The sequence below is a fragment of the Heterocephalus glaber genome, unplaced genomic scaffold, assembly GCF_053883595.1.
Source record: "Heterocephalus glaber isolate CG9 unplaced genomic scaffold, H.glaber_assembly_v1.0 deba00001863, whole genome shotgun sequence".
Classification (NCBI taxonomy): domain Eukaryota; kingdom Metazoa; phylum Chordata; class Mammalia; order Rodentia; family Bathyergidae; genus Heterocephalus; species Heterocephalus glaber.
In genome coordinates, this window is record NW_028258503.1 from 852041 (window position 1) to 866908 (window position 14868).

The 14868-nt window shown below is 34.1% G+C and overlaps 1 long non-coding RNA gene across 1 annotated transcript in view; it reads right to left on the reverse strand.

The window, feature by feature from the left end:
• Positions 1–14868, reverse strand: part of LOC147820539 (uncharacterized) — an 87774-nt gene that overhangs the window by 52331 nt on the left and 20575 nt on the right. The gene's annotated exons all lie outside the window — the stretch shown is intronic.

The window sequence follows — 14868 nt, forward strand, 5'->3', positions numbered from 1 at the left end:
ATACATCTTATAAGAGGGCATTTCAACTAATTCCTCTCTCATCCTTTATCACATTTCTGTCATATATTTCACTTATTCACAAGCTATATATATATATATATCTCCAATATAATGTTGCTATTATTATGTTGAATAAATTATTATCTGTTATATCATTTAAAATAAGAAAAAATTACCTTCATTTATATGACTTTGAATATTCTTCCTGTTAAATATCTATCCGTGTTTCTGACCTGTATCATCTTCCTTCTACCTGAAGAACTCCTTTTACTATTCCTTTCAAGGCAGGTCTACTTGTGACAGATTTCTCCTATTATTTCTCCTTCACTCTTTTTGATTTCATGATGTATGATGAGAATTTTCTGTAATTCTTATCCACGTTCTTCTAAAGATATACAGTATTTACAGTTATATATGTGTGTATATATATGTATATATTTGCAGTATTGAGGATTGAACCTGGAGCCTTTGCATCCCCAGCTCTTTTTAATTTTTTGAGATAATTTCTTGTTAAATTACCCAGGCAGAACTCAAAATCAGGATCCTCTTGTCTCAGCCTTCCAAAGTGCTGGAACTACAGGCATGTACCACCACACCAAGTTTACAATTTGATTTTTTTCCCTCTGAGTTTAAAAAAAAATATTTTCCCTTTGTTTTTGATTTTTTTGTTATTTGAATATGATGTGCTTAGGTGTACTTTTGTTTGTTCATTTGTTTTGGTATTTATCTTGTTTATTGCTCACTGAGTTTTCTTGTATCTCTGGTTTGGTATCTGTTATTTTTTTATTAGTTTCAACTAGAATTACTTCAAATATTTCTTACGTTCCTTTCTTTCTTTTTTCTAGGGTACTCATTACATGCATGTTACACCTTTTATAGTTGTCCTGCTGCCTGGAACATTCTGTTCTTTTTTTTCAGTCAGTTTTCTCTTTCAGTTTGGGTAGTTGATAATTGGCATATTTTCAAGTTTATTGATATTTTTTTCTTAGGCCATGCCCAGTCTATTGGTGAGTCCATCAAAGATATCCTTTATTTCTGTAATAATATTTTATTTCTAGCAATTGATTTTGATTCATTATTAGAATTTCTATCTATCTGTTTATATTATCCATCTATTCTTTTGTTGTTGTTGTTTTTTGAATCAGAATATCACTATGTATTTCAGGGTGGCCTTGAACTCAGTATGTAGCCCAGATTGGCTTCAAACTGGCAGCCATCCTCCTGCTTCGGCTTCCTGAGTGCTGGGATTACAAGTGTGCACCACCACTCCTAGCTATCCATCTATTTTTGAATGTTGTTCCACTTTTCCCATTACAGTTCTTGACATATTAATTATGGCTATTTGAAATTTCTGGTCTTATCAAATCTCAGTTATATATGAATCTGGTTCTGGTACTTGCTCTGTCTCTTCATTCTGTTTTTGCCTTTTAACCTATCTTATAATTTTTATTGAAAGATGGATATGATATATTAAGTAAAAGGAACTAAGGCAAATAGACCTTTAGTGTAAAGTTTTTGTTCATCTTTTTAGTTAGGCTGTATTTACTGTTTATCATAGCTGAAAGAATTATGGCCTAAAATTTCCTCAAGCATATTTGTTTTGGTCTCTGCTTTTTTGGTCATTTTTCCTAGACTACTTTTTAAATAAGGGTTAAGCGTTGCATTCGCTTTCAGCTATTTCCATTGTTAGGGAGATAGATTTATGTGGTGCTAAGAGGGAGATGGGAAAACATTCTATAGTACTACAGCTAATTCTCAGTCTTTGAGTCTACTGGGGTGTGACCTTTGTAGTTGCTTCAGGATGAAACTTGGTATTTCTTTTCTTCCAACTAGAAGGCTAAGAAGGGAATCTGGAGTTGAGTATTTCCCATCCCACAAGGCTCTAGTTTGGGCTCTGGTAAAATTCACATTGGTTAAGGTCTGGTAGAGTAGTTTCTCTTGGGGGCAGGGTTTTGTTAAGGAGAAAAGAACACTCTGGGTATATTTCAGTATGAATACTTCCCTCCTTGTCCACCTCATGTCCAACTTGAGGGAATTTGTCTTCCATGTTTACCTTGAGAACCTGGTGAGGAGCCTGTAGCTAAAACCTATGAAAGGGTTGAGAGTTTTTATCTCTCAAGGTAGTTCACATTCTCTTTGTTTCAATCGCATGCTCTCTCTGTCTGATTTCTGCTCCCAGTAATCTGTGCTTCTCTGTATCACATCTTCCTCTCCAGTTTTTGTGGCAGTTGAATGCCCTGTGACCTTCACTTAACTGATGGTTCTTTAAAAAGTTATTGATTTTCAGCTTTTCAGCTTTTTTCTTCTTGTGAAGAGAAAAGGATGACTTCCAAGCTTTTCTAGGGATAAAATCTTTGAGACTTAGATGAAGAGTTCTTATACTGCATACCGAAAGAACAGTCCATGTAAGAAACATTTTATAAATTGGACTTCATTAAAATGAAAAACTATACAGTTAAAAGGATGTTAAGAGGATAAAAAGACAAGGTGAAAATTGAAAAATGTATTTGTAAATCTCACATATAACAAAGTACTTGTATCTACTACATATGAGATATGCTCAAAACTCAACAGTAAAAAAACCGAACAGTTCAATTTGAAGATGGTGGAAAGACATGAGCATACATTTTATTCAAGAGCATGAATAATATACAGGTGTCAAATAAACACATGAAAGAGATGGAGATCCAACATCACTATCTATTAGAGCAATGTAAATTAAAACCACAGTGAGATATCACTAAAGAATAGTTGAAATAAAAATAGTGATAATAAAAATGCTGATGAGGATACAGAGAAATTGGATGTTTCATATATTACTAGTGGTACTATTAAATGGTAAAACCATTCTGGAAAATAATGTCATACTTTCTTAGGAAACTAAACATGTGGTTATTATAAAACTCATTATTTATACTCCTAGGTATTTATCCAAAAGAAATGAATGATGAATTCATGAAACCATACTCGAGATAAAATTTCATAGAAACACACATACAAATACAAATTTTAAATGGTGAAAACTGAATAAAGTCTAGTTAACAATAATAACCATGACGTACCGATGTTAACATCTTGGTTTTCTTATTGTACCATAGCTATATAAGATGTCACCATTGGAGGATGCTGGGTAAAAGGTTCATAGGATTTTTATTCACTTGTTTTTTGCAACTTTCAATTTAAAAACTGAGAAAATAATTAAGACATTACAGATAGATCTCAAGTCCCTTTTGATCACAGTCTCTGATTTCATTCACTTTACCACTCACCAAAAGGCCCTACTGTTATGAATTTTATGTATATATTTTGATAATTCTTTTGTATTTTATACATACATAGTACTCACAAAATATATGTAAGTATATAGTATTATTCTTCTGCCTCTTTCTACATCAGTGTTATATAGTATGCATCATTCAGTAACTTGCTGTTATATTTTTTAAGATATGTTCATATTAACACATATAGCTCTAATTAATTTATTATGACTGCTTTATGGCATTCCATTAGGTATACAATTTTTACTTAATTATTTCTGCTATTGTAAATTCAGATTGTTTTCAAGTTTTTGTAGTGCTGTAGAAAACATTATGGTACACATGTGTCATGTGTGTTTTTCTCTAGGAAAGAAATAGAAGTAGTGTGTCATGGGCCATTAACATTTTTAATTTTACTAGAACTGGCAGATTATACCCCAAAGTGGTTGTACCAATTTTTGATCCTTCCATTTTCCCACATTTTTGCTAAAACTAGATCTTATTGTCCCAGTGTAACCTATATAAAGTGCATCTACCTCATGGTAGTCTCACAATAATGTCATGAACAAATAAACACTCATTTAAAATCAAAAAAGAAATGTGCAACAAATCCAGGTTTTTATTTTTGCCTGTTAAAACACCCAGCAGACTATTAATCAAAACATAATTTTTCTATTTACTTCTCTAAATTCCCATTCATTATGGCTTAGCAAATGGTTCAATCTCTCTCTCAAAATTAGCTAAAATACTCATAGTTAGCCTAAGTTAATATTTCCTTAATTTTATAATTCTTTGACTTTTCCAATGTAAATTCATCAAATAAATCCTGTCTTGTTTCATTTTTCTCTTTTAACCATTGTCTTGATCTTTGGAATAAAGTCCAGGAACAGAGTGTACAAGGACAGAGTTATCCTTAGCAGATATGTGGGGACTAGAGGTTAATAATCTTTTTTATTTAAATTCTTTTTCCAAACATCATGCTTGTGCAAAATGAAAGATAATGGTTTTAGGTTTGAACTTTAATCAAGAAGAATGTCTTCCCACAAGAGGAGCTTTAAAATTCCTCTCCTGTGTGCACAGTACACAGAAAAATGTAGACCCTGAAGGAAAGAAAAAGACAAAAACAAACACAGATTCCAGAGAGAAACAGATAAGAACTGTTCATATCAGAACAGCTGCACCAAGAAGTATTAGTAAAAACCTCTTCTAGTTAGGAATTCTCATACAGTGTCTGTTTCAATAATTCTGAGCCCTTCACCAGGGCTTTAGATATTCCCATGACTGGTTAACAGATATTTCTAGAGTTCCTTTTGTGTCCAAAGTCCAAAAGTACCTAGCTTGTAAGAGGAACAAGCACAGAAAGAACAGGAGATATGGTTCCTGATCTTGGGGATCTACTCGTTTAGTTTTAGGCTGTCACTGTGGCTTTATGGTTAACAGTACAGACTCTGAGGTCAAACTACATAGGTGACATGACTTTACTACCTATCTGTGTGACCTTGGGTAAGTTATTTTAGCTTTCAGAGTCTCCTTTTCCTTATTGTAAAAATTAGTAGTTTTTATGTGAAGGGAAAACAAGAATATACCTGCCTTTGCTCTGCTCCTCACTCACTCCTTCCTCAAGGAAAGTGTGAATCAAAACCACAGTGAGGTATCACCTCACACCCGTCAGGGTGATAATAAGACATTTTAAAATTTAGTGTAATTTAAAAATTAATCTTTATTAAGTACACATAATAATTAGGTTCAATGTGATAGTTCTACACTTGCACACAGTGTGGACTAATCAAATCAGGCTAATTGGCATTTCTTTTTTCCTTATTCTTTTTTGAAAATTTACTTGTGTGGTACTGGGTATCAAACCCAGGGTCTTGTGCTTGCTAGGTAAGTACTGTACCACTGAGCCACATCCCTCCCCTCCTCACCATTTTTCTTTTTTTATGTTTGGAGCCATTGAGCTCTTCTCTTCTAGATGTTCATAAAATATGAAACAGGTTATTATGAACTATACTCATTCCACTCTGCTGCTGAATGCCAGAAATTATTCCTTCTAATTATGTTTTGGTACCTGTTGTCCAACTTTCCTCTATCTCTCCTCCCACCTTTCCAAAACTTTAGTAATCACTATTCTACAGTCAAACTGACTTTGTTTTTTAGAAATAGAAAATAACAAGCACTGGTGAATTTGTGCATAAGTTAGATCCATCATATATTGCTCAAGGGAACATACAATTGTTCAGCTGTGATGTGTGACAATTCCTCAAAAAGTTAAACACAGAATTAGTACAAATATACATAAAAGAAGTGAAAAGAAGTTTTAAAACAAAAACTTGTATAAGTGTTCACAGGTGCTCCACCTGCAATAGCCAAAAGGGAGAAACAACGCAAATGATTATCAATGAATAAATGTATATACATAAGATGTGGTATATTTATATGCCACAATGAAATAGTATTCAGCCATAAGAAGAAATGAAATTGTGATACACCTACAGTATAAATGAGCCTTGAAAATATGCTGAGTGGAAAAAGCCAGATACAGAGATAATTATTGCTTGATTCCATTTAAATTATGTTATATATATATATATATATATATATATATATATATATATATATTTAGAGTCTCACTATGTAATCCAGGCTAAACTTGAACTCACTATGTAGCCCAGGCTGGCCTTGAATTCATGATGATTCTCCTGCCTCAGCCTCTCGAGTTCTGGGATTATGGGTATGGGCCACCACCCCCGGTTTATATTTATATTAAGAATAAAGTATGTTTTCATGACGCAGCTTTCCCCTCTTCTATTCTTGGAAGTGAAACATACCTAAAGTAAGCATGCAAAGTAGCAAGGTGTGAAACAATGTATCCGAGAAATTTTGGCAGGAGAGGTGCTGAAGGGAGAAGAAAGAGGGAAGAGAATACAAGATTACAGGCATCTTCTTATGCTGAGTCTTTGGAGGTAAGCCCACCTGTCAGTCAGTGAATGTTTGAGAAAATGCAAGTGCATATATTCAGAAAATGTAATTCAACACAACTCTGAAACCCCATGGAGTGCATGTGTTGATTCCATGGTAATCCCACAGTGGAAGTCTCAGCCAAATGGTAAAAGTGAGCAAAAGTTCTGGAGAAATGAGAACAACATGAACAGGGGACATCTATCATAATGCATGCTCTTGCAAAGACAGACAGACACAGTGATATCTAGAAGATTTCCTGAAATAATTTCTGTGAGAGGGGTCAATGGGAAGTGTGCCATAGTAATGGGAAAGAAGTGGTTAAATAGCTACAAAAAACACTCCTGCTTCCTGAGAGCATTGGGGTGACATCTCCCTGCAATCCTCCTTCCATATGTATCTCTGCAACCTGTGGTGTCAGTTTCACTTCAGATTCCAAGTGGAAAGGGACTTTTCTTAGTAAATACAGCTTAAAAGTTTTCCCCAGTGTCATGCTGTACAGAAAAAAACCCATTAATCTCACAAAGAAAATTTGTCACAAAAATAGAAAAGTATAACATGAGTGAAGATCCAGGACACTAAATTCAGAGAAACAGAGCCACACCCTCACACAGCCATTGTTCACACTCAGTAGGGATTTACTAGAAGGAAACAGTCTTCCACAGAAACCTGCTGTACCGCTCTTAGCAATGGACTCCTTCTGCTTGGCTTGGGACCACTCTACCAGTGGATTATTTTGTAGCAGTCTTTCCAGGTGATACCTAAATTCTCATGCTCCCTTATTTCATTGGATTGGGCCTCAAAGACTCTTTCTGATGTGTGTCTGATTCAAATTGTATTTTAGGAATACATGGAATCAAGAAAGAATAAGATGTTAAAGTATGGAGCACAAAGATCATTTATTAACTTCCAATAGTGTCTAAATTAATATCTAAGGAATGTAGAATTCTTAAATTCCTAGTCTCATTTTCCCACAATTTAAATGTTCCTTATAGAAAATAGAGATCCTATGTGACTCTCGTCTCAAGAATAGCTCTAGAGAAAACCAACTTTCTCCAAGCTTCAGAAACTCATCCCATCTGAGACCAGCTTTCATTCCCTAAATTCTGTTTAAATGATGATAGACAACTAGAAAGGGGTGGCTACATAATGTTCCATAGACTGATTTTCTTGAAGTAGTGGTAAAGGTCTTTTACTTATTCTTTTTTTGTTGACGGACATTTGAGTGACTGTTATTTTCTTCTAATAAATAAAATTGACTTACTCTTTAACTACTCCTATCAATTAAAAGTGTTTGAGAGACCCTGCTGTACTATTAAGTTACTTGACTACTGAGGAGCCTATAAAGCTGGGACTGCTATAAGGACTATCTTGAACAACAATCACTGAAAAGTACTGACAACATTTTAGAAGTGTGGCTGAAAGCAATCAGTGGGAATAACAAACAAAAACTTTTACTTAGGGGGAATTACCTCCGAGAGAGCAGCTAGATGTTCAGGCTTGGGAGACCTTATGGTTCCAAATATCTAGCCTTGTGTTTCAAACAAAAATCATCCTTGACATCTGAAAAGATTACTATTTTCTCAATAGACTTCTAATTGAGCAGATAAAACAATTTAACCTTGAATAGTTTCTTTAATTTCTTGAGTGTCAATTTCCCCATCTAAACATAAGAGAAATAAACATCATAGGTTTATTGTAAAATGTAACTGAGAAAAAATATATACTTTATCTTGCACATTGGTTGCCACATAGTAAACACCAAATATATGTTAGTTATTAACATTATCATTTTCACTAGCAAACCTAGTAGGGATGAAAGTTCAAAAACACTGGGTAAGAATTTAAGCAAATCTTAGAGACCTTGAATTGTAACCTGGCCTTCAGATTCCCCATCAGGAGGGTGGGACCAGGAATAACAGCTTACACTTGGCACAAGTCCAAACTGCATGACTGCACAAACACTGTAACTGTTCTGTATTCAGACACATCTGAAAGGATTTTTCCAGCATACATTTCTAAATGTGCTGCTTGTTTTGTAATTCAATCTAGGGCAGCAGCAGTGCTATCATTATTTACATTTCTACCTTTCACTCTTGGATCCAAGATATTTGTGGCAATATGAATCGACTCATAACAAAATTCTTTGTTTTTCTTAAAAAAGTATTTCATGTTACTCTGTTATAAACAAATATTAATAATTTTACATGGATTTATTTCTGATATTTGGTCAGAAATAATTTATAGAAATAAACTGCCTAATTCAGTTTACTGTTGGTAATTTGAAATTAATTTTTTCCTTTCTTTTATTTAAATAAATTATTTCAGTGAAGGAGAACCTAAATACCAGCATATTAGGTTTTTAATTTTAATACATTTTTTCATGTTAATGAACCAAAGAAAATACAAAGATCATATAAACAATTGGCAAATTTTCTCACACTTCAATTAACTTTTGTGTTCTCCAACATTTCATGTCTCCAACAATAACCTGGATAGCTGCTAATCCTCAATTCATAAGTGTTAAGGCAGAGAAAACATTTTGATTTATGTATATGTGAAACCTTAAGAGAGTCATAATAGTGACCAGCTTTTCCTCACTCTTTGCTTTATCCTCATTGCATTTAGGGTTACAGTCTCTAATATTAATGATATTCATATCTGCATTTGTCTTTTATATCTATTCTGGAAGTGCTAATCTGGCTGATTTATAATAGTCTGCTGCACAGGACTTTAATAAATAAATTCTTACTAGTTCAGAATAGAATAATGGGAAGGGATAATTACTAAAGGATAAATGATGGGCCGGGTATTTAGCTCAGTGGTTCCACCACCTGTCTCACAAGTGTAAGGTCCCGAGTTCGATCCCTGGTACCAAAAAAAAAGAAAGAAAAGATAAATGATCGAATGGTAAGAATTGTTCTATTTAAGAGAACTACTTTAAGTGTTTACTCTATACACAAGGTTTCCAGGTATATATTTCTGTATTTTTGGCTGTTTTACATTTATTCCTTTGAATCCTTCATTGTTTCCTCTTGGCTCCAAACTGTGGATATGAAATCATATATATCTATAAGCAAACTTCCAGCCTTCAAATGACCTTAGTATGTATTGCATCCTTTCTGAAGCATAACAGAATTTTCTTCCAAATTAAACGGACATCACAATGGTTGCTGATTCAAAATTAATTTTCTTTCTGTAGATGCCTAAATCTATCTCAGCACATAATTATGGGATCTTGTTTTGGAAGGGGCCCTAGAGCTTAATCTAATTTTCATCTCACTGTAGGATTCATTATTAGACAATCAATGATAGTTTGTAAATATGCCTTTGATTGAACACTTACATGATAGAGATTATTGCATTAGCAGTTAGAAAACCATTTCTTAAAGTAAGACCCAACTTTATAAAACTTTCCTTGAGCAAAGATTCATGGTTCCACTTAATAAAAGATTTCCCTATTTTTACCCAAAAATGTCCTATCAGGTTATCTCTGAATGAGCAAATGTACCATATTTTAATAAGTATTCTTGGTTCTTCAGGATCCATTAATTCATATTCCAAAATATTGCCCATTCTTTTAAGCTACCAGGGCCAATGCTATATCCCAAATATCAGTGCGAAAACCAGAAGTGCATTCTCCTATTACATTAATAATAATATTACAGTATGGTGGCAGGAAATGCACTTTCTGTTCACTAGCTATAGCTATTAAACTATACGGAAATGAGTGCTTGGAAGGCATCCAGATCCCTTGGCTTAAAGACCAACCCAGAGGAAGACAAAGGTAACACAAGAAGGAAAACTATACCACTTGACCTAAACCATTATTGAGAGCAGTGCATCTCAACTCTGTGTGGTAAAGAACCATTTAAAAAGAAATATTCAATCTGCTATGAATTTTTGTAAACCAAGAAATGACATACATGGCTGTAGCAGCAATGTCAAATGCCTTAACATTTTCTAAACACTTAGCATTTGTACACTTGATCTGTATACTTATACTTCACTGATTTGTATACTCATCACATTTACCTCATAATGGACTAGTAACAGTTTTGGGACTGGTCTGGGGAACACATGCTGAGTAACACTGCTGCAGAGAGGGAGAAAGGATGGGAATTACATTTGATAGCCTGATCTATTGAGTAAACTTCAGGTGATGTGCTAGAAGGGAACTATTCTTGCTGCTAGTAAGCATCAGATGTTTGTATATCTTAAATATAAATTAATGATCGAGCATAATGAAATAGTAAACATCTGGTATTAGGATAGTATCAGTGAAATCAATTGCTATTTATAAATCATGTTTCAGAAAACTTAATGGTGATATCTTGACTCATAATATGAATACAGGGAAACAATGTTTTCCCATAGGCAGATTGTATCAAATATCATTTTTATAATAATTTTCATGACTGAAGTTTAGGAAGTGGTACTGTCATACAGGTAAAACAAAGAATATATTTTACAAAATAATTTTGCCAGTAGAAATCTGGAATAACACTAAAGTCAGAGGTAGTAAGGAGGTTAAAGGAACAAGTGATAGAATGACAAATAGCATATTTAATTAAAGGATTAAGAAATAGTTATATGAAGCCCTTGTAACTGATGTCTGCTCCAGGACAAAGACATCTAATGCAAGAACTCTGACATTGGACAATATCAGATTGAGGTAATTGTGGCTTGAAGCAGGGTGTTAGCAGTGAGGAAAGGATACTTTGTTAAAGTCTGGATATATCTAAAAGGAGCTATGAGTAGGATTTTGTGATTATACTGAATTGTGAGCATTAGAAAGAGAATAAAGACATGGTTGTCAGCAAAATTTTTTGCCTGAGGAACCAGAATGGCTAAGGTACCATTTATTATTTTGGAAAAATATAGGAGAATTGGTTATGAAGTGGAAAAGTTTTGGACATATTAACTAGGAGATGTCAATTAAACATCCTGGAGGTGTTAAGTAGGCAGTCGAGTATATTATTTGGAGTTCAGAAAAGAGATGTAGTCTATAGATATTGAGATACCTCTATATATAGAAGACATTTAGAGTCATGAAACTAGGTGAGATCAGTTAAGAGATGAGTGTAGAGAGAGAAGAGAAGACCAAGGATTGAGTCTTGTGTTACTTCAGTATTTTGCACTTGGTAACTAAACTATCACCAGAAGATACTGAGAAAAAAAAAATCAGTGAGATAAAGAGAAGTATAAAAAGCCTAAAAGCTGAGTAAAGAAAGTGTTTTATGAAAGAGAAAGTGACCAACTTTGTAAGTGACACTGCCATGTTAATTAAGATGAGGATAAATAATTACCTTTTGATTTTAGCAATGTAGAGGTCATTGGTAATATTAACAAAGGTAGTTTACAAAGCAAGATCAAGAGTCAGAATGAGAGTAGAGTAATAGGTATTGGAGATTTAAGGTGAGGGTAGATGGTACAAAATAATCACCAAGAGAATGGGTTATGTAAATGTGATAGCATTGGCAATCAGTAGTAAAAGCCCACTTTGAGGTTAATGGTCATGAATTTGAAGTGACTAAAATTAAATGGAGACAAACCAGTTAATATGGAAATCAAATAGACTGAGAGTTGGAATTGGGCAATGTTGAGGTTCTTTTCCCTTGTAAATATGATGATTTGAAAGGGGGCTAAAGGAATTAATGGTATATGCTTGGGAAATCTAAAGTTGGGTATGAAGGGAGATGAAAATATGAAGAAAGTGAATAATAGTACAAAGTTATAGAGGTCAATGGATGGAAGATCCTAGGATGGTAAAGAAAATGTGGGAATAGAGACATTAAAAGAAGTGAGCAAAATAGGAAGCTGTTCTTTGAGAAGGAGATACTGAAATTGGGATTATGTACATAGCAAAGTTACTTATTAAAAGAAGGCTAGAAAACCAATTTTGCAACTCAGATTTCAGAAATAATGCCCAGGACCAATACTATTGTTCTGACAAGAAAAACTGTTGCTCCTATATTAGATGCCAAGAAATTTACTTTACTGCACAGCCAGTGCTGCCAGCACTGGTGCCACTACACTATTAAGAACTTGACCTTGCAATTTCTGCCATTACCCAGAGCCAAGTTCTCTTGCTACTACATATTCAAATGAAAAGTGGAAACTGTACGGTATTGCTTAAACATGTCTTCAATTCTGACATTGGCATAGGAAAAGACTTTATGAACAAAACCTCAGTAGCACGGGAACTAGCACAAAGAATCAACTACTGGGATCTCATCTTATTGAAAAGCTTCTGCACTGCAAGAGAAAACACCAACAGAGCTAAGAGACAACCTGCAATGTGGGAAAAAAATATAGCAGCTGTACCTCAGACAAAGGACTACTATCTAGAATATATAAAGAATTGAAAAAAATCAGACCCCCCAAATTCAAAGACCCAATTCAAAAATGGGCATCTGAAATAAACAGACATCTCTCAGACAAAGAAGTAAAAGCAGGCAACAAATAAACATATGAAAAAATGTTCAACATCACTGGTCATTCGAGAGATGCAGATGAAAACAACACTGAGATTCCACCTCACCCCAGAAAGAGTGGCTGCTATCAAGAAATCAACAAATAACAAATGCTGGGGGTGTGTGTGGGGAGAAAGGAACCCTTCTCCATTGTTGGTTGGAGTGCAGACTGGTGCAACCACTGTGGAAATCAGTATGGAGATACCTCAAAGAACTAGGACTAGAGGTCCCATTTGACCCAGCTACTCCCCTGCTGAGTTTCTTCCCCAAAGAATTAAAAGAATCATACCACAGTGATATATGTGCACCCATGTTTATTGCGGCACAGTTTGTAATAGCTAAAGCTTGGAAACAGCCCAAGTGCCAATCAACTGGAAACTGGATAAAGAAGATGTGTGTGTGTTTTTTTTAAAATAAAATGGAGTACTACTCAGCCATAAAGAATGAGAAACTAGAGACATTTATTGCTAAATGGATGCATATTGAGGCGATACTCTTAAGTGAAATAAATAGGACACACATGTGTAAATACCAAATAGTTTCTCTAGTGTGAGAAACTGAAAGTGTAAATAAGGATTAAAATGAATAATTGATAATTTAAAATAGGCAGGAAAGGTCTAAAGGGGTGGGGAAGTGGGAGGGGAAAGGGAAAGGAAAGAAAGGAAAGGAAAAATTATGAGAAAAGGAAAAAATTAAAACAAAGTCATTGTAAATAGGGAGGGATGGAGGGGGTGGAGGGCAGGGAATGTACAGGTACAAGCACCCAATGATAAATGTAAACGTATTGTATACCTTACAATGTACCAATAAAAGAATTTAAGCAAAAAACCCCATGTCTTCAATTCTGAATCAAATAGTTTCAATGGACCAGGATATTCTTGATATGTCAGTAGGTAAAAATATGAAAAATATCTAAGGTTTTGGAAATTAAAAACATATTTTCAAAAACATTTCCCCTTTCTAATAGTGTGACTGGCAGTGTGCACATAACTAAAAGTAAAATTATTTAAAGATTGAACACAGAGATTCTTCCAGGATACAACACAAAAAACAAAGGAAAAGTATAAAAAATATAAGAAGCAAACATCTTTATAAAAATGCCAGCATCTATTTAATAAGAGTTAGTATGGAAAGGGAAGGGATAGAAAGGGAAAGAAAAGAAAGGAACAGGAAAGAAGAGGAAGAAGAAATCAGAGACATAATTAACTAAATTTTCTTGAAGTCAAAGAATGACAAGCTTTCTGATTGAAAGACACACCAAATCTCAAACAGGAATATTGGGAAGATCAATTAATGCTTAGATAGATTCTGGCAAAAATTTTAAAGTTTAAAGTCAAAGAGAATATCCTCTTTCAGGTATCTTTGAGCAGCATGTAAACTACATATTCCTTATGGGGTAAATCTGCTTGATCATTAACTTACCCCTACTCCAAAATAAACTCAAATAGATTTATCAAAAATATGAAATAATCAAAATATATGAAGTACTAGAAGAAAATATGGAGAGATTGGCATAAAACCTAAATGTCTTAATCCCATAATGGAAATGATTGCATATATGTACTGAAATATATTGTATCTAAATATATACAACTACTGTGTGTCAATTAAAACTTATTAAAATTAATGAGATGATGCCAGGGACATAGCTCAGTGGTGCTGCACATTCCTGGTAAGAGCAAGGTCCTGAGTTCAATCCCCAGTACAGGGGGGTAAAAAAAAGAGAAAAATTGATGAGTTGAATACATAATAATTTAAAACATCTGCGAAGCATGAAGTTTTATAAATTAAAATAAAAAGCCAAGTGGAAACTGAGAAAATGTCAAAAGTCTAATTGTCATCATAATTATACAAAGATGATAAAAAATATGATGAATGTTTAAATTTTAAAATTCATTACACTAAAGGACATACTGACAATAATCCTCCACAAAATACTCCCCCTCACTTTGAACATACTTATCCCACTATTCTTGTCACTTTATGAGGTGGTTCTGGAAGTCCTTTTTTGTGAATGGCTTTATGAGGTGTGATCAAAATATGGTGAATGCAGCTGCCATCAAGTGCCAACCAACAGAAAGACAGGTTTGTAAAAATATGTCAGTGTGTCTGCATCTTATTCACTAGATCTGCCACTATATGATTTCTGGGTCTTCTTCCAAGTCAAAATGACTGTG